Source organism: Oncorhynchus mykiss, chromosome 25, assembly GCF_057628025.1.
Source record: "Oncorhynchus mykiss isolate SJ-2025 chromosome 25, ASM5762802v1, whole genome shotgun sequence".
Taxonomy (NCBI): Eukaryota; Metazoa; Chordata; class Actinopteri; order Salmoniformes; family Salmonidae; genus Oncorhynchus; species Oncorhynchus mykiss.
The window spans coordinates 24638012-24647562 of NC_143046.1; the positions used below are offsets into that span (position 1 = coordinate 24638012).

At 43.3% G+C, this 9551-nt stretch overlaps 1 pseudogene; it reads left to right on the forward strand.

Annotated features, from left to right (window-relative positions):
* The first annotated feature begins 219 nt into the window (after nucleotides 1-219).
* LOC149971571 (uncharacterized) lies at nucleotides 220-7677 on the forward strand (annotated as a pseudogene).
* The last annotated feature ends 1874 nt before the right edge of the window (nucleotides 7678-9551 follow it).

The window sequence follows — 9551 nt, forward strand, 5'->3', positions numbered from 1 at the left end:
TGATGGAGTGAGGTTTGATGATGTGGATGCTGTTCTTGGGGAGGTTGAGCAGGAACTGAACACATCCTCAACCTCATCGCCACCAATGAGGTGGACAAAGCTGCATCCCAAGGTCCATCACGAAAATTGTACAGAAGTGCAATGTCAAAATGTTCCAGCATTTGGAGCAAAGCACACAGGTCCACATGAGCTTCAGATGCAATAGAGGACATTGCAAGCATGAAAGTAACTGTGCCATGTGTGACAAGATGGAGCTCAGAGTACCGTGCCATCTCCAAACTCATGGCCCTCACAGATGACCAGCTGGGGCAAATCTGTGAAGACCTAGGTGTGAGCAGCAAACTACATCCTTGTGAGATTGCTTTTCTCAAGAAGTACAGTACAGTCCTACAGCCACTCACGTTCTCTATTGATCTTCTTCGGGGAGAGGAAGTGTTTTCTTGGCTTTCCCCAACAATCATAAACTAAGCTCTCAGAGAAAATACTGTACCTCTTGCAACATTCTCTGCACACATCCACCACTGCAGCCATTGAGGCTATAGACCACAGGTTTGGACCTATGCTAAGTACCCATGAAGCAAAAATGACAGCTGCAAGTTGTCAAAGTTGTGCCAAAGTTTTGACTGTTTTGGCTCAACCATGGAAAGAGAGAGGAGATGCGGAGCACATTAGTTCAAGAAGCAGCTTCTATGGAGAACACACACTCCGAAGAGTTTGATGAGGGAGGACAGAATGAGTCTGATGAGTCAGAAGACAATTCTGTTGTGTTCGGAGGTACAACAACAAGGGCCAGTGGCACTGCAGAGGATGAGGAAGTACCTCGAAGACAAAGACAAGTCTTTTGACTCCTTGAAATCGTCCCCCATAGTCCAGAACTTGTTTCTGAAGTACAAGACTACACTGCCCTCCAATGTCCCAGTTGAGCACTTTTCAACAAAACAGAATGTCTGATGCTCATCTAGAGCATGTCCTCTTGCTGGGATACAACAGCAAGTTCTTCCTTCAATCATCTGAGTAGGCTAGCTTCAGAATAGGCCTACTGCAATGCAATGTATGATATGTGGGTTTATTGCACCTAGCTAAACTTAAACAAGTACTTGGTGGAATAAATGTGTGATTACACTCTGCATGTTGTCATTTAGCAGATGCTCTTATCCTGAGTGCATACACTTTTTTATACTTTTTTGTACCGGTGTCCCGTGGGATAAGTGTTTAGCACAATCCACGCTGCTGTGTTACTTAAGTTACTTATGTTACTTAAGCACTTACCTGTACTTGGTTTTAACATGTATCTTTTGTTCTGCACATTGTGTTTGTGCCCACATTTGTAGACAGGTGTATATGATAGAAAAACACATTGTGGTGTGACTGTGATCAGATTTTATAGGTGTAAATGGGACAAATGATGAAGGACGCATGTTAGAGGCAGGTATACAGGGCTTAAATACATTTTTGTCACAATGTTTTGTGATGTGTTCTAGTGTGTCTCTGCTTAGTGGCTCAAACGTATGTGTTTTATGGGTGAAGTAATCCAAAAGTAGCTGAAAGTAATCAGATTACGTTACTGACTTTAGGCAATCCAAAAATTCCAATTCCAATTTTAGACAGGTAACTAGTAACTGTAACGGATTACATTTAAAAGTAACCTACCTTCCATAGTGTGTGTGTGTGTGTGTGTGTTTGTGTGTGTGTGTGTGTGTGTGTGTGTGTATGTGAGAGAGAGAGAGAGAGAGAGAGAGATTTGTTACAATGTATATTGTATACATTGTTGCTTTGGCAATATTGACACAATGTTTTTCATGCCAATAAAGCAGCTTGAATTTGAATTTGAGAGAGAGAGAGAGAGAGAGAGAGAGAGAGAGAGAGAGAGAGAAAAAAAAAAAAAGTGAGTAGCTTCCATAAATCAGCTGAGTGGTCTGGGCTAAACTGTGAGGTGACTGACCACCATGGCTCTCCACATACTATTAAATGGGCCTTAGACTTGGTTCACTGCATCCCACAGCTTTAGCATGGACAGGTAGCATAAACCAAGAATGACTGAGTTACAGTTCATTTAAAAGTCATTCAGTTTAAATAATTTCATTAGGCCCTAATCCATGGACTTCACATGACTGAGAATACAGATATGCATCTGTTGGTCACAGATACCTTAAAAAAGGTAGGGGTGTGGATCAGCTTTTGCCTCATGTGCAGCACATCTCCTTAGCATAGAGTTAATTAGGCAGTTTTTTCAACTTTCAGGAATTTTGTACAGATCCTTGTGACATGGGGCTGTGCAATATAATGCTAAAACATGAGGTGATGGCGGTGGATGAATGGCACGACAATGGACCTCAGGATATCCTCACTGTATCTCTGTGCATTCAAATTGCCATTGATGAAATGCAATTGTGTTCGTTGTCTGTAGCTTATGCCTGCCCATACCATAACCCCACCTCCACTATGTGGCACTCTGTTCACAGTGTTGACATCAGCAAACTTCTTTCCTACACGACACCATACACGCTGTCTGCTATCTGCCTGGTACAGTTTAACATGGGATTAATCCATGAAGAGCACACTTCTCCAGCGTGCCAGTGCCCATCAAATGTGAGCTTTTGCCCACTTAAGTCAGTTATGACGTCAGTTATGACGTGGAACTGATAGGTTTCTGACAGTTCTTCTGAAAAATTATTCCTTTGTGCAAGCCCACAGTTTCATCCGCTGTCCAGATGGTGGGTCTCAGACGATCCCGCAGGTGAAGAAGCCAGATGTGGAGGTCCTAGGCTGGCGTAGTTACACTTGGTCTGCGGTTGTGAGGCCGGTTGGACGTACTGCCAAATTCTCATATTAACGTTAAATGATCTTGCAACAACTCTGGTGGACATTCCTGCAGTCATTATGCCAATTGCACGCTCCCTTAAAATGTGAGACATCTGTAGCACTGTGTTGTGTGACAAAACTGCACATTTAAGAGTGACCTTGTATTGTCCCCAGCAGAAGGTACACTTGTGTAATGACCATGCTGTTTAATCAGCTCCTTGATATGCCACACCTGTCAGGTGGATGGATTATACTGGCAAAGGAAAAATGCTCACTAACAGGGATGTACAGTGCCTTGCAAAAGTATTCATCCCCCTTAGCGTTTTTCCTATTTTGTTGCATTACAAACTGTAATTGAAATGTATTTCTATTTGGATTTCATGTATTGGACATATACAAAATAGTCAAAATTGGTGAAGTGAATTTTTTTAAATTACTTGTTTCAAAGAATTCTAAAAAATAAAAAACTTAAAAGTGGTGCGGTCAAATGTTTTCACCCCTTTGCTATGAAGCCCCTATAAGATCTGGTGCAACCAATTACCTTCAGAAGTCACATAATTAATTTAACAAAGTCCACCTGTGTGCAATCTAAGTGTCACATGATCTATCACATCTCAGTATATATACACCTGTTCTGAAAGGCCTCAGAGTCTGCAACATCACAACACCACCAAGCAAGCGGCACCATGAAGATCAAAGAGCTCGCCAAACAGTTCAGGGACAAAGTTGTGGAGAAGTACAGATCAGGGTTGGGTAAAAAAAAAATATCAGAAACTTTTAACAATGTGAAAAAATATGGCACCACAACAAACACGCCAAGAGAGGGCCGTCCACCAAAACTCATGGACCAGGCAAGGAGGGCATTAATCAGAGAGGCAACAGAGACCAAAGATAACCCTGAAGGAGCTGCAAAGCTCCACAGCGGAGATTGGAGTATCTGTCCATAGGACCACTTTAAGCCATACACTCCACAGAGCTGGGCTTTACGGAAGTGTGGCCAGAAAAAATCCATTGCTTAAAGAAAAAAATAAGCAAACATGTTTGGTGTTCGTCAAAAGGCATGTGGGAGACTCCCAAAACATATGGAAGAAGGTACTCTGGTGAGATGAAACTAAAATTGAGCTTTTTGGCCATCAAGGAAAACGCTATGTCTAGCGCAAACCCAACACCTCTCATCACCCTGAGAACACCATCCCCACAGAGAAGCATGGTGGTGGCAGCATCATGCTGTGGAGATGTTTTTAATCAGCAGGGACTGGGAAACTGTTCAGAATTGAAGAAATTATGGGATGGCGCTAAATACAGGGATATTCTTGAGGGAAACCTGTTTCAGTCTTCCAGAGATTTGATACTGGGACCTAGGTTCAGCTTCGAGCAGGGCAAAAACTCTAAGCAAACTGCTAAAGCAACACTTTAAGGGGAAACATTTAAATGTCTTGGAATGGCCTGGTCAAAGCTCAGACCTCAATCCAATTGAGAATCTGTGGTATGACATAAAGATTGTTGTACACCAGTGGAACCCATCCAACTTGAAGGAGCTGGAGCAGTTTTGCCTTGAAGAATGGGTAAAACTCCCAGTGGCTAGATGTTCCCAGCGTATAGAGACATAGCCCAAGAGACTTGCAGCTGTAACTGCTGCAAAAGGTGGATTTACAAAGTATTGACTTTGCTCTTGTTTGTTTCAAAATAAAAAATATTTAGCACCTTCAAAGTGGTAGGCATGTTGTGTAAATAAAATCATACAACCCACCCAAAAAATCTATTTTAATTCCAGTTGTAAGGCAACAAAATAGAAAAAATGCCAAGGGGGGCGAATACTTTCGCAAGCAACTGTAAACCAAAATTTGAGAGAAATAAGCTTTTTGTGCATATTGAAAATGTATGGAGTCTTTTATTTCATCTCATGAAACATGGGGCCAACACTTTACATGTTGTGTTCAGTACAGAATCTTATTCAGTATAGGCCATTTAAAACGTGTACAGTCATGGCCAAAAAATTTTGAGTGACACAAATATTAATTTTCACAGTCTGCTGCCTCAGTTTGTATGATGGCAATTTGCATATACTCCAGAATGTTATGAAGAGTGTTATTGCAAAGTCCCGCTTTGCCATGCAAATGAACTGAATCACAAAAAAACAAAACATTTCCACTGCATTTCAGCCCTGCCACAAAAGGACCAGCTGACATCATGTCAGTGATTCTCTCGTTTTACACAGGGGTTAGTGTTGACGAGGACAAGGCTGGAGATCATTCTGTCATACTGATCGAGTTTGAATAACAGACTGGAAGCTTCAAAAGGAGGGTGGTGATTGGAATCATTGTTCTTCCTCTGTCAAATATGGTTACCTGCAATGAAACATGAGCCGTCACCATTGCTTTGCACAAAAAGGGCTTCACAGGCAAGGGTATTGCTGCCAGTAAGATTGCACCTAAATCAACCATTTATCAGATCATCAAGAACTTCAAGGAGCGCGGTTCAATTGTTGTGAAGAAGGCTTCAGAGCGCCCAAGAATGTCCAGCAAGGGCCAGGACCGTCTCCTAAAGTTGATTCAGCTGCGGGATCGGAGCACCACCAGTACAGAGCTTTCTCAGGAATGGCAGCAGGCAGGTGTGAGTGCATCTGCACGCACAGTGAGGGGAAGACTTGGAGGATGGCCTGGTGTCAAGAAGGGCAGCAAAGGAAAAAGGGACAGACTGATATTCTGCAGAAGGTACAGGGATTGGACTGCTGAGGACTGGGGTAAAGTCATTTTCTCTGATGAATCCCCTTTCCGATTGTTTTGGGCATCCGGAAAAAAAGCTTGTCCGGAAGAAACAAGGTGAGCGCTACCATCAGTCCTGTGTCATGCAGTAAAGCATCCTGAGACCATTCATGTGTGGGGTTGTTTCTTAGCCAAGGGAGTGGGCTCACTCACAATTTTGCCTAAGAACACAGCCATGAATAAAGAATGGTACCAACACATCCTCCGAGAGCCACTTTTCCCAACCGTCCAGGAACAGTTTGGTGACGAACAATGCCTTTTCCAGCATGATGGAGCACCTTTCCATAAGGCAAAAGTGATAACTAAGTTGCTCGGGGAACAAAACATCAATATTTTGGTTCCATGGCCAGGAAACTCCCCAGACCTTTATCCCATTGAGAACTTGTGGTCAATCCTCAAGATGCGGGTGGACAAACAAAACCCGACAAATTCTGACAAACTCCAAGCATTGATTATGCAATAATGGGCTGCCATCAGTCAGGATGTGGCCCAGAAGTTAATTGACAGCATGGCAGGGCGGATTGCAGAGGTCTTGAAAAAGAAGGGTCAACACTGCAAATATTGACTCTTTGCATCAACCTCGTGTAATCGTCAATAAAAGCCTTCAACACTTCTGAAATAATTATAATTCAGTATTCCATAGTCATATCTGACAAAAATATCTAAAGACACTGAAGCAGCAGACTTTGTGAACATTTATATTTGTGTCATTCTCAAAACTTTTGGCCACGACTGTAGTGTATTGAGGTTTTAAAAGGCTTCTGAAGTTTGTAATTTCCACTCTGAAATTTCAGACTTGATTTTCCCTCACAAAAAATGTATCAACCACTACAAAACTGTCCATTAATTATAATCCACATTATAATTATTCAAATTTTCTGAGCCTCAGTTGACATGTTGATGTGTATTGTGTCAGGCCAGTAGCCTGCCAGAAGACTGCGAAATGTCCCCATTTTCCTTGTTTTACTATCCCTGTGATGACTTCTGGTGCCCACAAGGATAGTAAAACCAGAAACACACACACACACACACACACACACACACACACACACACACACACACACACACACACACACACCCTGTTCCACACAGCTTCTGAGTGTGAGCTGCAGTCCTTTCCTCAGACGCCCACAGTACTCCTGCTACCTGCAGACCCGCAACCGAGTCAGGACACCGAGAAGAAGCAGGCAGGGGGGTTCTGCACACACTTCTCTCCCCAGGACACGCAACTCCTTCCAGGGCACATCCGATAGGGACCCTCCCTTACACCTCCAGACCTGCAGACGGACTCGAAACCAGACTTAAGACATCTCCTTGACCCATCTGACAGCAGAGCAAGGAGTCACTATTGCACCCTTCTGACCTTTAGCACCCCCTGCTGAGTCCTTCACCCCTCCTATCCCCCTGCCCTCGCCCCAGCTGTGGCTGTGGCTGTGGTTTCAACACTGGGACAGGTAGAGATGGGAGAGGATGGGTTGAGGGGCTGGCACATTGCCAGCTCACAGTCACTGCAACTGGGGAGGCCTGGGAAGGCAGGGCTGGGACATGGGGATAAGCAGAGGAAGAGAGAGAGGAGGAGGGAGACATGAGGAGGTAAAGAGGGAGCGTGGGAGGTGGAGGAGAGTGTTCTGCAGCAGCAGAGCCCAAGCCAGAGCCACAGCGATGGAGAAACACACAAGAGCGCTCTCTCTGTCTACGACAACCTCCATGCAGTGACTCCCACGAGGACATTGCCATGGAAACTACGTGACCTTCCCAGGGTCCCAGTGCTTCTCGAGAATCCTGGTGTCGTTCTCAGTGCTGATGGAGGACGGAGGGGTCAGAGGGGAGAGTAGTTCCTAGTTATCCTGTGAGATTTTCCTAAAAGGGAGCAGCACGAGCAATGGACTAGACCAGTACCAAGAACAGGAAACAGAACCAGAACTAGACTTTAACCCAGGCCAGGAAGAGCCATGTTCCAACTCCAGCCAATGATCCAACCACAGCCCCAACTCCCAGCAAAAGTCTCCCATCTCCAGCCATTGGTCCCACCTCTACAGGCTTCTGACATCCAGAGGAGCCTCTCCAGCAGACTGGTCCTACCCCTGTACCCCCTCTGGCTTGCTGTTGATGTGCCATGATTTCTCTGTGTAATTTCAGTGCTAAGGATAATCTATTGCAGAGGTTTGGGCTAGGTGTCCCGCTAGCGGGATAATTCCGACAACATCCGGTGAAATTGGAGAGTTCCAAATTCAAATGACAAAATCATTATATTAAACATTCATTAACATACAAGTGTCTTACATCATTTAAAAGCTTAACTTCTTGTTAATCCAACTGTGTCAGATTTCAAAAAGGCTTTATGGTGAAAGCATACCATGCGATTATCTGAGGACAGCGCTCCACATCAAAATACTTTTTCAACCAGCAGCGGCTTCACAAAAATCACAAATAGCGATAAAATAAATCACTTACCTTTGAAGATCTTCCTCTGTTTGGAATCCCAAGGTTCCCAGCTACACAATGAATGTTTGTTTTGTTCGATAAACTCCTTCTTTATATCCAAAAAAGTCTGTTTAGTTGGTGCCATTGGTGCCATTGATTACAGTAATCCAATCCTTCAACATGCATACCGGTAAACTTCGTCCAAACAAGTGAAACAATTTTTACATTTTTTATTACACCTTTATTTTACCAGATAGGCTAGTTGAGAACAAGTTCTCATTTACAACTGCGACCTGGCCAAGATAAAGCAAAGCAGTGCTACACAAACAACAACACAGAGTTACACATGGAATAAACAAACATACAGTCAATAACACAATAGAGAAAGTCTATATACAGTGTGTGCAAATGAGGTAGGATGAAGGGAGTGAGACAATAAATAGGGAATAGTGGCGAAATTATTACAGTATGGCAAATTAAACACTGGGGTGATAGATGTGCAGAAGATGAGTGTGCAAGTAGAGATACTGGGGTGCAAAGGAGCTAAAATAAATAACAATATGGTGATGAGGTAGTTGGATGGGCTATTTACAGATTGGCTATATACAGGTGCAGTGATCTGTGAGCTGCTCTGACAGCTGGTGCTTAAAGCTAGTGAGGGAGATATGAGTCTCCAGCTTCAGTGATTTTTGCAGTTTTTTCCAGTCATTGGCAGCAGAGAACTGGAAGGAAAGGCGGCCAAAGGAGGAATTGGCTTTGGGGGTGACCAGTGAAATATACTTGCTGGAGCGCGTGCTGCTATGGTGACCAGTGAGCTGAGATAAGGCAGGGCTTAAAATAACGAAGAGCGCGCCCTCATTCAAGCGAGCCAAAAGCCTACCTTTCCTGATGAGAACACTTTGGATGAACTACAACTACTCATTCATTTTTCAAGAAACACGACTGAAACCCTAGACTTTTGACATCTAGTGGAAGCCATATATAGATTGTGGTTGTTGTGGATGGCTGTTCACAAGTCTAAATGTGTATTTGAACCCAATAATGGTTGAATTCAAGAAGTTTAACCTGCCTATCAATCATTGTTTTTGAAACCAGTGGACAGCCAGTGAAAAATGTGCTCTTGCAACAACTGCACACTGGGGATCCAAACCTATGGAATAAAAGTGGGGCTTTTTTTTCTTCAGTAGTACTCAATGCATGACATTCTATGAGCGCAGCATTTATTTTTCAACTTGAATCAATGAGCCCAATCAGTCCTCCATGACAGCAAAATCATAAACAACAGAGTAGGGCCGGACTAATAAGTGCTTAGTGTTCATGTTCAGGTAAAACAATAAAACAATAATCAAGTCCCCTTGAAGATCAAGGGCTATAACATTTATTGGAATTTACTGGATGGACTTTGGTTTTTAATGTAAATTTAATCATATTATTATGTGTAGTAGAAAGCGATGGGTTAGAAGAAGCCTACATAACCAAACCATAAAGGAAAATGTAACATCCATTGATGGCCAGCTATGTAAACTTTAACATTGATTTATCCTGCAATAGATGTCGTTC